The 16441-nt window shown below is 44.5% G+C and overlaps 1 protein-coding gene and 1 long non-coding RNA gene across 2 annotated transcripts in view; both read right to left on the bottom strand.

Annotated features, from left to right (window-relative positions):
- LOC137377164 (transmembrane protein 263-like) overlaps nt 1-16441 on the bottom strand; it is a 312332-nt gene that overhangs the window by 252448 nt on the left and 43443 nt on the right. The gene's annotated exons all lie outside the window — the stretch shown is intronic.
- LOC137377165 (uncharacterized) overlaps nt 1-16441 on the bottom strand; it is a 29838-nt gene that overhangs the window by 12392 nt on the left and 1005 nt on the right. The window lies entirely within an intron of this gene.

Here is a 16441-nt window from a genome sequence, read left to right as displayed (position 1 = left end):
GTCGAAGAGACTTAGTAGTTGGCAGGAAAAAAGACAGAGGCGCCATGGGAGAGCCAATTGTGCAACAGCCCCGACAAACAAATTTCTCTGCAGCGCCTGTGGAAGAGCCTGTCACTCTAGAATTGGCCTTTATAGCCACTCCAGGCGCTGCTTCACAAACCAATGACCACCTCCAGGCGCGTATCCATTGTCTTTCGAGATAAGGAGGCCCAAAAAAAGGTGCTATAGCTGGGCTGCAAGGTTTTTAGTAACCTTCATTGTTGTCGATGAGTGGTCATACATGCTGTTTGTTTTGATTTGTATGGGTTAAATTTGCTTGCTGCAATTGTATAGCGTCAAACACCATTAACACATTTTATTGCAAATTGAATGCTCTAGTTTATTCAGTAGTGCGTGTGCACACTGATGCATTATCATGTAAATAAGTCTTTCTACACATTAAAAAGTGTGATGAATGCCAGGAATGTTCTTTCAGGTAGGGTAATGGAGACAAAAAAACCTTCAGAATCATTCAAAAGGCAGTTAAATGTTGTGGCTGGAAGTAAGAATAGTGGGTATACACCATGAACTTCTCCAGAATATGAGCTAGATGAGAAGTTAAACCTCTGCCCCACAGGTAGACATTAAAGATCCAATGGCATAATTCGGATAAGGGTAGGGGACGTTCTCCTGGTGATCCAACCAACTGTTATCCCTCAACCAACACCACTAAAATATGTTTTTTTTTAAATCTCATTGCTGTATCTTGGATCTTGCTATACGTAAAATGAGTGCTGCGGTTTCTACATTATAAAAGCGACTACACTTCAAAGGTACTACAGTGACTGAAGTGCCTTGGCACCTTCAGTGGTCATGAAAAGCAAGGTTTTCCCTCTGATTGGCATTGCTCAATTTCTGTACTTATCTTTCTCATTTACAGTTGTGATCATTTACAAACCCAAAAAATGTAGAGATAACAGAATGAATTTAAATGGAAAACACCAATACATGATTTATATAATTGAGGTATGAAGAAAGGCTCAAAGGAAAAGGTTGACTTTGTATTTTTTCACGATGAGAAAAAATATGAACCAAGTTTAAGTAACAGAATTGATTCAATAATATAGGTGCAGAATTAATTTTTACAAAGCCTGATTCGGAGAATCAGGATAAATAATCAAACTTTAAAAACCATAAGTTATAAAATATGGCTATTCACAATTCAATGCAACAGCACTTTAAACTTTCCCAAATGCCTGATCACAAATTCAGTTGCTTACAGAGCTACGGACCTTTGGCATTGTCCTGTAAGGACAGGTTCAATCCCAAGATGAGCTGTTTCCTTCTTCTGCCTTAAAAATTTACGATGGGAGCTTCCTGAATTCTGAATCATGTTATGCCCTAACTGACATGGAGCTCACCTCTCTATTAAGTATCAGTATACACTACAAGTTGCTACATGGCTGGAGTTTATTTTTGGTAATTTACTTTTTGACAGGGTCACACTCCTGGGAAGTGCTGCAATGAAAATATAAACATAAACTGGAGTGTTATTAAAAATAAAACAATTTAAAAGATTACACTTGCCTTTAACAAGATGGAGGACAAAGTCACATGTCATCCACCTTCTCCTACACTGAAATAAACATTCATGTCTGCTGGAACTAAAACTCATTAACCCTGTCTACATTGAAATTGTACACAGTTCATCACATATGGAAGTGAGCTACCCACAAAACGAGATAAATCAAAGGCACTCGCAGGCGCCTCGTCTCCAGCTACAATCACTACAATAAAGTGTAGCGTACTTCATCTCATCAAAATCGACTGCAATCAGAAGCTATTGCATAGCTAGTTCAGGAACTGAAACATAAGTAACATGGGCTAAAGGTCAGCAAATCTTTTTATGCTGGGCTGTATGACGCGAACCCCACAGACAGCAGAGCCTCCCAGTCCTTGCTATCATCTATCACAGAGGTCTTAGCTGACAGCAGGAGGGAGAGATTGGACAAGTCGCTAACTCTGGACGAGCTGACAAAGGCCGTCGAGTCCTTCGAGACGAGTAAAACTCCCAGGAGCGACGGCTTATCGGTCGAGTTGTACTCGGCCCTGTGGGACTGGGTATGCTCCTGGCCGGCAGCATGGCAGAATCCATGAGGAAAGGCATCATCACCCTCATTTACAAGCTGAAGGGGGAGAGGGCAGAAATCAGAAATTGGCGGCCCATCTCACTGCTGAATGTTGACGACAAGATTCTGTCCAAAGTCATAGCCAGTCGAGTCAAATCTGCTCTGGAGTTGGTGATTCACCCCGATCAGACCTGTACTGTACCCAGCAGGAAGATCTCTGATAGTCTCGCGCTACTCAGGGATACGATCGCCTACGTACGGGACAGGAGGGTGGACACCTGCCTCATCAGCCTGGACCAGGAGAAGGCTTTTGACAGGATATCGCACACCTACATGATGGACGTGCTTTCCAAAATGGGGTTTGGGGAGGGAATCTGCAATTGGATCAAACTGCTCTACACAAACATCAGTAGCGCAGTCTCAATCAACGGGTGGGAATCTGAAAGTTTCCCGATCAAATCTGGAGTCAGACAGGGCTGTCCTCTCTCCCCAGTCTTGTTTGTTTGCTGTATTGAACCCTTTGCTGAGTCTATTAGGAGGGATGCGAGCATAGGAGGGGTGACAATCCCAGGCAGCGGAGGCACTCAGGTTAAAACCTCCTTGTACATGGATGACGTCGCCGTCTTCTGCTCGGATCCGCTGTCCGTGCGCAGACTGATGAGCATCTGCAACCAGTTCGAACTGGCCTCGGGAGCCAAAGTTAACCACGGCAAGAGCGAGGCCATGTTCTTTGGGAACTGGGCTGACCAATCCTTTGTCCCCTTCACCGTCAGGTCAGATTACCTGAAGGTGCTGGGGATATGGTTCGGAAGGGCCGGGGCGTGCACCAAAACATGGGAGGAGCGAGTAGCCAAGGTACGACAAAAGTTGGGCATGTGGGGGCAGCGATTTCTCTCCATTGTGGGTAAGAACCTGGTCATCAGGTGCGAGGCGCTCACGTTGTTGCTCTACGTGGCGCAGGTCTGGCCCATACCCCACTCCTGTGCCGTGGCAGTCACCCGAGCCATTTTCCGCTTCATCTGGGGATCTAAAATGGACCGGGTCCGGAGGGACACGATGTTCAAATCTCTGGACAAGGGCAGGAAAAATGTACCCAACGTGGCCCTCATCCTGATGACCACCTTCGTGTGCGGCTGCATCAAGCTGTGTGTAGACCTCCAGTACGCAAACTCCAAGTGTCACTACGTGCTGAGGTTCTATCTGTCCCCGGTGTTGCGAAGGATGGGCTTGGCCACATTGCCGTGGAACGCTCCATGCAGTTGGGCCGTGCCGTACCACCTATCCTTCGTGGAGCAGTTTCTGCGGGAAAACACCTTTGACCACTGGTCCATCAGGCAGTGGTCTGCACGGAATGTCCTCAAGGCCCTACGGGAAAAGGAGACGGTGGATCCTGTCGGATGGTTCCCCGAGCAGACCGTCAAAGTCATTTGGCGGAATGCCTCATCACCAGAACTTTCAAACAAGCACCAAGACGTAGCTTGGCTGGTGGTGAGAAGGGCCCTCCCCGTTAGATCCTTCATGCACACCCGAAGTCACGCCCCCTCCGCACAGTGCCCCTGCGTTGGCTGTGGTGGGGAAGAGACGGTCGCCCACCTCCTCCTGGAATGTGTCTTCGCAAAGCAGGTGTGGAAAGAGATGCAGTGGGTTTTGTCAAGGTTCATCCCAAGCAGCTCTGTAACACAGGAGTCTGTGCTCTACGGGCTGTTCCCAGGGACGCACACCGAGACAAACATCAACTGCTGCTGGAGGACTATCAATTCGGTGAAAGACGCCCTTTGGTCTGCCCGAAACTTGCTGGTCTTCCAGCGCAAAGAGTTGTCCACCACCGAATGTTGCAGACTGGCACATTCCAAGGTCCAGGACTACATGCTGAGGGACACATTAAAGCTTGGGGCAGCCGCAGCAAAGGCTCAATGGGGAAAGACCACAGTGTAAGGACCCCCACCAAGCTGAACTGAGGGGCTGGATCCATAGGAAACCCCTCGAACTATTTTCATTTGCTGTAAATGTAAAACTGTAATTGGCATGACAATAGTGAAAGGGAAGGGTTGTGAAGAAACTCATGATAGTATAGAAGGAAACTGATCTCCCTTGCAATGTTTGTATTTTTTGGTGCTGTTTGAAACTGTTTGGCAATGTAATTTTTGCAGATTTTTATGAATAAAGTATATTTTGGAAATAAAAAAAAAATGGGCTAAACTAACACTTAATGAGTTTTACCTTTAAAGGTAATCTATTTAGAGAACAAAGGGAACCAGCCAGAAATCTCCAGCCACAGAGATAACTTCGAAAGCCATTTTTTAACTTCAGCACAAGGCTCTGAGGGGTCGATTTCCAGTTAACCAGTTGAATCCTGCTGAGACAATTGTAACCAAATACAGCAGAGAAGTAAGAGGGTGACTTTTAAACAACACCTCCACCTGTGAAAATTGAAGCAATATCAGCACCGTCTTCAAACTGAAGTGTTGACCACTAGACGACTTCATCCCAGCAAGTGCAAGACAACCCATAAACAGGTCTGCAACTTTAAAAAATTAACTTACCGTCCAAGAGGATCCCATAAGCTTTTCCCTGGAAATGGACTTTTACACCTTCAAATCTTAACGCCTCTTACCCTTTACCTTCTATACCTTTTCTTGAGTGTGCATATGAGAGTGAATTCATAAGTGGGTGATGTTGTGATCATGTTGGGTGATTACTGTTCAATAAATATGTAATCTTTTGTTTCAAACCTACAAGAAAACCTGCTGTTGGTCTGTTTACTTGACCCTTAAAGACTCAGGGGTTGAAACACTAGTTTAACAAAACACTACCTGTGGTCAGTTGGGAGCTGTAAAGCAGAAGCCAGCCAGCCACCCCATTTCCCATCTGTCCATAACAGCACCTCTCAGCCCCATAGCCTTCATCACTAAGAACAAAAGGAGTAATACCAAGCAACATCACCAAGTACACACCATCCTGATTTGGACGGACTGCCATTCCTTCATCATTACTGTGAAAATGCTGTAATTCCTTACCCAGAAACATAGTGGGAGCAGTTCAAGACAACCTATCACCACCTTTCAAAGGCAACTAGAGACAGCAGTAAATGCAGCCTTGCCAAAGTTTCTTACACCCTTTGAACAAATTCAAATGCAATTGCTATTATTGTGCTCAATTGGAAATGTAATCCACATTACTTGTTGTAAAAGTGCAGTACAGCTACAACACTGGCATCTACCCAGCAATGTGGAAAATTGCCCAAGTATGTCCTGTACACAAAAACCAGGACAGGTCCAAATGGCCAATTACCGCCCCATCAGCCTACTCTCAATCATCAGTAAAGTGATGGAAGGTGTCATCAACAGTGCCATCAAGCAGCACTTGCTTAGCAATAACCTGCTCACTGATGCTCAGTTTGGGTTCCGCCAGGGCCACTCAGTTCCTGACCTCATTACAGCCTTGGTTCAAACATGGACAAAGAGCTGTACTCCAGAGGTGAAGTGAGAGTGACTGCCCTTGACATCAAGGCAGCATTTGACAGAGTATGGCATTAAGGAGCAAAACTGAAGTCAATGGGAATCCGGGGGAAAACTCTCTGCTGGTTGGAGTCATACCTAACGCAAAGGAAGATCGCTGTGGTTGTTGCAGGTCAATCATCTGAACTCCAGGACATCACTTCAGGAGTTCCTCAGGGTAGTGTTCTAGGCCCAACCATCTTCAGCCGCTTCTTCAATCATAACGTCAGAAGTGGGGATGTTCGCTGATGATTGCACAATGTTCATCACCATTCGTGACTCCTCAGATAATGAAGCAGTCCGTGTAGAAATGCAGCAAGACTTGGACAATATCCAGGCTTGGGCTGATAAGTGACAAGTAACATTCGCGCCACACAAGGGCCAGGCAATGACCATCTCCAACAAGAGAGAGAGAATCTAACCATCTTCCCTTGACATTCAATGGCATTACCATCGCTGAATCACTATCAACATCCTAGGGGCTACCACTGACCAGAAACTTAACTGGACTAGCCATATAAATACCGTGGCTACAAGAGCAGGTTACAGTCTAGGAATCCTGTGGCGAGTAACTCATCTCCTGATTCCCCAAAGCCTGTCCACCATCGACAAGGCACAAGTCAGGAGTGTGATGGGGGTGCAGCTCCAACAACATTCAAGAAGCTCGACACCATCCAGGACAAAGCAGCCCGCTTGATTGGCACCCCATCTACAAACATTCACTCCCTCCACCACCGACACACAGTGGCAGCAATGTGTACCATCTACAAGATGCACTGCAGCAATACAACAAGGCTTCTTAGACAGCACCTTCCAAAGCCGTGACCTCTACCAACTAGAAGGACAAGGGCAGCAAATGCATGGGAACACAACCACTTGCAAGTTCCCCTCCAAGTAACACACCATCATCGTTCCTTCACTGTCGCTGGGTCAAAATCTCTTCCTAACAGCATTGTGAGTGTATCTACCCCACATGGACTTCTTTCTTTTTTTCTTTTGGGCCTCCTTATCTCAAGAGACAATGGATACGCGCCTGGAGGTGGTCAGTGGTTTGTGAAGCAGCGCCTGGAGTGGCTATAAAGGCCAATTCTGGAGTGACAGGCTCTTCCACAGGTGCTGCAGAGAAATTTGTTTGTTGGGGCTGTTGCACAGTTGGCTCTCCCCTTGCGCCTCTGTCTTTTTTCCTGCCAACTACTAAGTCTCTTCGACTCGCCACAATTTAGCCCTGTCTTTATGGCTGCCCGCCAGCTCTGGCGAATGCTGGCAACTGACTCCCACGACTTGTGATCAATGTCACACGATTTCATGTCGCGTTTGCAGACGTCTTTATAACGGAGACATGGACGGCCGGTGGGTCTGATACCAGTGGCGAGCTCGCTGTACAATGTGTCTTTGGGGATCCTGCCATCTTCCATGCGGCTCACATGGCCAAGCCATCTCAAGCGCCGCTGACTCAGTAGTGTGTATAAGCTGGGGGTGTTGGCCGCTTCAAGGACTTCTGTGTTGGAGATATAGTCCTGCCACCTGATGCCAAGTATTCTCCGAAGGCAGCGAAGATGGAATGAATTGAGACGTCGCTCTTGGCTGGCATACGTTGTCCAGGCCTCGCTGCCGTAGAGCAAGGTACTGAGGACACAGGCCTGATACACTCGGACTTTTGTGTTCCGTGTCAGTGCGCCATTTTCCCACACTCTCTTGGCCAGTCTGGACATAGCAGTGGAAGCCTTACCCATGCGCTTGTTGATTTCTGCATCTAGAGACAGGTTACTGGTGATAGTTGAGCCTAGGTAGGTGAACTCTTGAACCACTTCCAGAGCGTGGTCGCCAATATTGATGGATGGAGCATTTCTGACATCCTGCCCCATGATGTTCGTTTTCTTGAGGCTGATGGTTAGGCCAAATTCATTGCAGGCAGACGCAAACCTGTCGATGAGACTCTGCAGGCATTCTTCAGTGTGAGATGTTAAAGCAGCATCGTCAGCAAAGAGGAGTTCTCTGATGAGGACTTTCCGTACTTTGGACTTCGCTCTTAGACGGGCAAGGTTGAACAACCTGCCCCCTGATCTTGTGTGGAGGAAAATTCCTTCTTCAGAGGATTTGAACGCATGTGAAAGCAGCAGGGAGAAGAAAATCCCAAAAAGTGTGGGTGCGAGAACACAGCCCTGTTTCACACCACTCAGGATAGGAAAGGGCTCTGATGAGGAGCCACCATGTTGAATTGTGCCTTTCATATTGTCATGGAATGAGGTGATGATACTTAGTAGCTTTGGTGGACATCCGATATTTTCTAGTAGTCTGAAGAGACCACGTCTGCTGACGAGGTCAAAGGCTTTGGTGAGATCAATGAAAGCAATGTAGAGGGGCATCTGTTGTTCACGGCATTTCTCCTGTATCTGACGAAGGGAGAACAGCATGTCAATAGTCGATCTCTCTGCACGAAAGCCACACTGTGCCTCAGGGTAGACGCGCTCGGCCAGCTTCTGGAGCCTGTTCAGAGCGACTCGAGCAAAGACTTTCCCCACTATGCTGAGCAGGGAGATTCCACGGTAGTTGTTGCAGTCACCGCGGTCACCTTTGTTTTTATAGAGGGTGATGATGTTGGCATCGCGCATGTCCTGGGGTACTGCTCCCTCGTCCCAGCACAGGCATAGCAGTTCATGTAGTGCTGAGAGTATAGCAGGCTTGGCACTCTTGATTATTTCAGGGGTAATGCTGTCCTTCCCAGGGGCTTTTCCGCTGGCTAGGGAATCAATGGCATCACTGAGTTCCGATTTGGTTGGCTGTATGTCCAGCTCATCCATGACTGGTAGAGGCTGGGCTGCATTGAGGGCAGTCTCAGTGACAGCATTCTCCCTGGAGTACAGTTCTAGGTAGTGCTTAACCCAGCGGTCCATCTGTTTGCGTTGGTCAGTGATTATGTCCCCCGATTTAGATTTGAGGGGGGTGATCTTCTTGATGGTTGGCCCAAGAGCTCTCTTCATGCCATCATACATTCCTCTGATGTTTCCGGTGTCTGAGGCCAGCTGAATATGACTGCATAGGTGTTGCCAGTAGTCGTTTGCGCAACGCCTAGCTGTTCTTTGTGCAGTACTTCTGGCTGCTTTAACTGCAGCCGTTCAAGAAGGCAGCTCATCACCACCTTAAGGGCAATTAGGGATGGGCAATAAATGCTGGCCTAGCCAGCGACGCCCACATCCCATGAATGAATAAAATAAAATACAGCCACTCACCTATTTGACATTATAGGGATACAAACCAATAGCAAAGTGGCAGTGAAACTACAATCAAGTCCTGTTAACTTGCTGATTTCACTTAAGTCTAGCACTGCAAAATACCAAGGAAAGCAGTTCAGCAGCTGCAGTATAACTAACTCCATAAAAACCACATTCACTGAAAAAATGAGATGCAATAGCATCAGGAAAGATGTATTTATGTTTGCATTGAAGCACACATGCAGAGATCCGAAAGGACTAACTCAAAGCAATACAGAATGAGCAGCACAACTGACCTGCCAGCTGCCTACAACAGTCTATAAATCTGGTCCGAGTCCAGTTACTTCAGGACAAGTGCACTCAATCATTAAAAATAAAAGACTGGTCCTTAAATGATTGGTGACTTCTAAATATATTAAGTGCACAGACACTAATATTTAAATTACAAAAGTATACACAAATCCTCAACAGAATTGCAGGGGAAAAAATAGAAAAGTAAGGCACTTTTAAGATTTTCTCTGCACATTTTTTACTTGAGCTCACTCTACGAATTATTGCAGCTTTCTAATGCACCTGATTACACAACAAATTGAGAGATTCTCCAACTATGTGAAGATTCACACTTCAGAAATATAACCTACCAACTCTTTTGGATTTAATTTTTTTAGTCTAAAATTACTCAGCTCAGTTGGTCTGTCAGTTTGGCTCAGCTGGTTGCACTCTAGCTTCTGCATCAGAAGATTGCAAGCTTGAAGCTCATGCTAAGATTTGCATTCATATTCTAGGCTGACACTACAGAATTGAGAGTGTCCTACATTCTTAAAAGAATTTCCCATCAGGTAAGGGATCCCATTTGTCTATTTCGATGGTTCAGGTGGCTGTTCCATATATCTCAGCACTATTCTCCTGGTGTCCAGCCTAACATCCCTCCATCAACCAATATCAAACACAGCAATACAGATCAACTGGTCATCTGTCCTGCAGTTGTCTGTGGACTATTGCTAGCATAGAATGGGTGCTATGTTTGTCTAAAATTGTGTGAAGCATCTTCAGATATTTCACTGCAATAAAAATCAAAATTATGCATAAATAAAAAAATCTACCATTTATACACTTGTTGCAACACATACATCCAGGGATACAATAAGCATGTGTATGGATGTCGTTACGACCAAGGCGGGAATAATGCACTGTTAATTCAGTCCCACTACTCCACAGGTCATAGCATATTAGTAAAGTTTCCCACCTACCGGAAAATAGCCAAATTAAACACTTTGTCCCCCAGCATAAACACACCAAACCAGATTTCTTTAAACAACAAAATTATTTATGAATGAACAAAGTCTTAACCAATAATGAGATAACTCTATATGTGAAAGGATTCTTTTTAAACTACTTATTCTTCCTAACCCTCATGCACACACACATAAATTCAAAAAAAAAAATTGGTTAACCGAAAGAAAAGGATGTTTTAGTTTACAACTGTTTCTTAGGCATAATAAAATAATTAGGTTGTCACGTTCTGGTAGGATATTTCCAGATCAGTGAGGTGTCCCAAAGTCAAATAGTTGGATGCCACTCGATGTCTCTCCAGGCGAGGTTGATGAACAGTCTGTGACGGGTAGGCATTCACAGGTCTACATGGGTTTTGAAACAGCAGTCTTGAGCTTTCAGGATCTCCCAAAACATAAGAGGCAATATAAATCATGCCTGAGGCAGAGATTATTTTTGAGAAACTGGTGGCAATAGGGATCTGCCACCTTCAAAAATGCAGGGCTTCCTCTCAGAAAAGGAGCCTTTCTCCAGAAAGCAGCAACTTCTCTTTTCCTCTCCAGGCAGACTGCAGCCACCTCAAATGTAGAATTTCTTTTTACAAGAGAGGAAAGCCTTCTTTTCCAGGGAGAGGTCTTTTTCTCTGATCTGCAAAAACAGGTTCCAGCCAGTTTTTTTCTCACCTCCTGTCTGTCCAGTTCACTGGTCTTTTACAATGCAAAAGTGAAACTGAAACGCTATCAAGTCACATGACCTGTCATTTCCCTTGCGGCTGTTTGGAACAAGTGTCTTGTAGTCTGTTCCACTCAGTTCAAACACCAAGCCTCAGCATTCAATTTTCAGAGGAACATCCTTTATCTCAGTTTTTTTTTTAAAAACACCGAATTCTGAGCTAACAAAAAAACAAAACTCTTATGACAATGTTTCCTCTTTACACATGCAGAATACAATTTCACTTGCTCACGTGTGTCTAAATTAACAGTAAAAGTACTAAAATCAGAAGATATTTTTCCATTGTGGAGAGGTGATGCATATAGGGTAAATTATTTTAACAGGCAAGATTGCTGCTTCTATTTGTATTGTTACTTTTCAACACCTTACCATCAAGATGGCACATTTACAGGCAAGAGAGAGTTAGATTAGTTTTACCTACAAGTATGACTGAGCATTTCTTGAAACAATCAAGGTTCATGGCCAGGGTCACAAAAAGAGTGCATAGCCAGCAGATTTAAACAATGCTGGAAGTACAATGCCTTTCTTGTATAAGGCTTGGTTCTAGGATGGTGCCAGGTTTTGGTGGGGATGGAGATGCCTAGAAAGATCCAGAGGAGGGCCACTTGATTAATACCTAGTCTAAGGGCCTAAGGTTATTAATGTAGGTACAGGGAACTGGGGCTTTCTACTCAGGCGAAGCGTAGAGTTTGAAGAGCTTGCAAGGTCTTCAAAATAATGAGGGATAAGATTCTCTTCAAAACTTGCATTTCTTCCATCATGGATCTCTTTTTAAAAAAAAAATCACTATAAAAAGTTCAGCTTTCAGTTGCAGATTTTAAACAATTAATTTTTTGTGTCTTGATTTAAAAGTACAGATGGTAAAACTCCCTTTCAAGATTAAGATTAAGGAATTAATTTTTCCCCAAGCATCAAATCAAGCTTCTGAAATAAAATTCACAATTCTAATCTAATTCTTCCTCTTTCCAACATCAAAACAAAGCTTTTCAGTACTATAGTGGAATTTTTAGTACAGCAACAATTAAACTGAAATGTTAACTAGCTCCAAGTTAGATAGTTTAAGAAAAATGAGTTGTGTAACAAAATGATAATTCACACATAATACTCTAGTTTCATTTAGAGAATATTAGATAGTATGCAACAATTCTTTCAAGCAAAGAAATTATAATTTTCAAAGACCTGCTTTTTTCCCTTGGTGACTTTTGCAATTATTAGGGTTCAGAATTTTGATAAACAATTGCTGAGTCCAGAGGGTGAAAAGGCGGCATGTAAAAAAATCAAGACAAGACAGCTTTGATTGAAAGAAGCTGTTATCAAGCTGAGAAAACGTTTAATAATCGGAAAATCAGCTTATCTGAAAATGCCTGAACACTTCAGAGATGTACCATGCTTTCCATTCTTGGAAAATATTTTCAGTTCTTCCCCCAGGGTTTACATTCAGAGGACACATCCATCATCCCTGGGTTTCAACTTGTCAAACTGATATGCACTTAAACTGTCAAAATGATGGAACATTCAGAATAAAGACCTGTTTCTGAGCCTGGGAGGGGGTGGATGAAAACAATGAAATTATAATTTCAACAGTAGACAGTGATTACTTTTGAGAAAGAAAGCTTTTCATTGCTTTTAAATCGACTGCAGCAGTGCTAATTTCCTCAGAATGAGACTGCAAGATTCAGAATGCTCCTGAACCTGTTCTCTCCAAATCACCCAGAAGTGTGGATAATTGTACATAATTACATAGCTTTTACGGTTAAAAAACTTCAGGCACTAGTCTGTCACAGCATTAAACCTAAGGACAGTAAACAAAGACTTATTCTCAGCCTTGTTGATGCAACTTCACACTTGAGCAAAAAGATATATAAGGCTGCAGAATGGCACACAAGGTCCATTCATAGGAACATAGGAAATAGGAGCAGGAATAGACCATTCGGCCTCTCGAGCCTGCTCTGCCATTCAACCAGTTCATGGCTGATCTTCTACCTCAAAGTCATTTTCCTACACTACTCCCAGATTCCTTGAGATCTTCAATATCTAGAAAGCTATCCATCTCTATCTTGAACATAATGAATGAGCCGCCATAGTCCTCCGAGGAAGAGAATTCCACAGATTCACCAGTCAGTGAAGAAATTCCTCCTCATCTCAGTCCTAAATGGCCTACCTCTTATTCTGAGATAGTGTCCCCTGGTTCGAGACAACCCCCAACCAGGGGAAACATCCTTCCTGCATCAACCTCATAGAGCCCTGTAAGAATTTTGTATGGTTCAATGAGATCAGCTCTCATTCTTCTAAACTGTGGAGAATATAAGCCCAATCTCCTCAATCATCAATTGGAAGAAGCACTGAAGGCAACAAGGGCACAGAATGTACTCTGGATGGGGGACATAAATGTCCATCGCCAAAAGTGGCTCGGTAGCACCACTACTGACCCAACGTGTCCGAAAGAACATAGATGCTAGACTGGGTCTGTGGCAAGTGGTGAGGGAACCAAGACGGGAAAACATACTTGACCTCATCCTCACCAATCTGCCTGTCGCAGATGCATCTGTCCATGACAGTATTGGTAAGAGTGACCACCACACAAGTCCTTGCGGAGACAAAGTCCCGTTTTCACAATGAGGATACCCGCCGCCGTGTTGAGTGGCACTACCACCGTGCTAAATGAGATAGATTTCAAACAGCTTTAGCAACACAAAATTGGGCATCCATGAAGCGCTGTGGGCCATCAGCAACAGTATTGTACTCAACCACAATCTGTAACCTTGTGACCATTCATATCCTCCAATCTACCATTACGATTTGGCATAGTAGGAGCTCATAGTGTAGGGGGTAACATATTAGCATGGACAGAAGATTGGCTGGCTGGCAGAAAATGGATAGCAGGCATAAATGGATCTTTTTACTATTTACGACATCACCAATTTTCGTGTCGTCTGCTAACTTACTGATCAAACCTACTATATTCACGTCTAAATCATTAATGTACACTATAAACAGTAACGGTCCCAGCACCAATCCCTGCGGTAAGCCACTGGTCACAGGCCTCCATTCGCAAAAACAACCCTCGACCATCACCCTCTACCTCCTTCCACTAAGCCAATTTGCCAAATTATCCTGAATCCCATGGGCTCTTACCTTCTTAACCAATCTCCCATGCGGGACCTTATCAAAAGCCTTACTGAAGTCCATGTAGACAACATCAACTGCTTTACCCTCATCTACACCTCTAGCCACCTCCTCAAAAAATTTAATCAAATTTGTTCGACACGATCACCCCCTGACAAAGCCATGCAGACTATCCCTGATCAATCCCTGCCTCTCCAAGTGGAGATTAATCCTGTCTCAGAATTTTTTCTAATAATTTCCCTACCACTGATGTTAGACTCATAGGCCTATAATTACCTGGTTTATCCCTGCTACGCTTCTCAAATAATGGTACCACATTCACTGTCCTCTGGTACCTCTCCTGTGGCCAGAGAGGATTTGAAAATTTGTGTCAGAGGTCCCACTATCTCCTCCCTTGCCTCACAGAGCAGCCTGGGATCCACCTCATCTGGGCCTGGGGATTTATCCACCTTTAAGCCCAACTAATACAGCTAATAATTCCTCCTTTTCAATGCTAATTTGATCATGTTTATCACAGCCCCCCTCCGTGATCACTACACCTACATCGTCCCTCTCCATAGTGAACACAGATGAAAAATAATCGTTCAAAACCTCACCTATGTCTTGCGGCTCCACACACAGATTGCCTCTTAGATCGCTAATAGGCCCCACTTTTTTCCCCTGGTTATTCTCATGCCCCTAACATACTTATAAAACGCCTTGGGATTTTCCTTTATCTTGTCTGCCAGTGATTTTTCATGCCCCCTCTTCGCTCTCCTAATTACTTTTTTAAGTATTCCCCGTCACTTTCTATACACCTCTAGGGCCTCTGCTGTTTTCAGCATTCTGAATCTGCCATACGCCTCCTTTTCCTTCCTTATCCAATCCTCTATATCCCTTGACATCTAGGGTTCCCTGGACTTGTTGGCCCTACCCCTCACCTTTATGTGAACATGTTGGACCTGAACGCTCTCTATTTCCTTTCTGAATGACTCCCACTGGTCTAATGTAGACTTTCCTATAAGAAGCTGCTCCCAGTTCTCTTTGGCCAGATCCTGTTTTATCATATTGAAATCTGCCTTCCCCCAATTCAGTACTCTTATTTCCGGTCGTCCCTCTACGTCCTTTTCCATAACAGCCTTAAATCTTACAGAGTTATGGTCACTATCCCTATGCTCCCCCACTGCCACTTCTACCACTTGTCTGGCTTCATTCCCTAGGATTAAGTCCAGTACCGCTCTTCCTCTTGTAGGACTCTCTACATACTGGCTCAAAAAGCTCTCCTGAATGCACTTGAAGAATTCCACCCCCTTTAAGCTTTTTGCACCAATACTATCCACTCTAATATAGGGGAAGTTGAAATCCCCTACTATTATTAACCTATTATTTTTGAACCTCTGAGATTTGCCTACATATCTGCTCCTCTACCACTGCCTGACTGTTTGGAGGCCTGTAGTGCACTCCCAGCCAAGTGATTGCCCCCTTTTTATTTTTAGGTTCTACCCATATAGCCTCATTAGAGGAACCTTCTAAGATATCATCCCTCCTTACTGCAGTAATTGACTCCTTAATCAACAGTGCAATGCCATCTCCTCTTTTACCCCCTCCCCTATCACGCCTGAAGATTCTATACCCTGGGATATTAAGCTGCCAATCCTGCCCTTCCCTCAACCATGTCTCAGTAATAGCAATAATCATAATCCCATGTGTTAATCAACGCCCTCAATTCATCTGCCTTAGTAGTAAGACTCCCTGCATTAAAACAGATACAATCCAGCCTTGCATTATTTGCTTGAGCTTTCACAGGTCTACATTTATTCTGCCCTCCAGACTGTCTTAGCTTCTCATTTATATTTGATTGTACATCACCCCCTACTGTACTTCCATTCTGTATCCCATCCCCCTCCCAAATTAGTTTAAATGCCGACCCCCACCCCCCCAACCCCACCTCTAACAGCACGAGCAAACCTCCCAGCAAGGATGCTGGTCCCGTTCTGGTTCAGGTGCAATCCATCCATCTTATACTGATCCCACCCTCACCAGAAAGAGGCCCAATGATCCAGGAAACGAAAGCCCTCCCTCCTGCACCATCTCCCCAACCACGCATTCATCTGGTCTACCCTATTCATATACTCACTAGCCCGTGGCACCGGAAGAAACCCAGAGATTACAACCCTTGAGGTCCTACTTTTTAATCTGCTGCCTAGCTCCCCAAGTTCTTTTTGCAGGACTTCATCCCTCTTTCTATCTATGTCATTGATACCAACGTGAACCACGACCTCCAGCTGTGCACCCTCACCCTCCAGAATACTTTGTAGCCGCTCAGTGATATTCAAGACCCTTGCACCAAGGAGGCAATATACCATCCCAGAATCACGACTGCGACCACAGAAACGCCTATCTGTTCCTCTAACCATAGAATCCCCTACCACTATTGCCCTCCTGTCTCTTTTTCTCCAATCCAGCACAGCTGAGTCAGCGATGACATTCCGATCATGACTCACAGTGCATTCTC

Source organism: Heterodontus francisci, chromosome 14, assembly GCF_036365525.1.
Source record: "Heterodontus francisci isolate sHetFra1 chromosome 14, sHetFra1.hap1, whole genome shotgun sequence".
Lineage (NCBI taxonomy): Eukaryota > Metazoa > Chordata > Chondrichthyes > Heterodontiformes > Heterodontidae > Heterodontus > Heterodontus francisci.
Note: the sequence above shows the minus strand (reverse complement) of the source record. Positions and strands in the feature narration are given on the sequence as shown.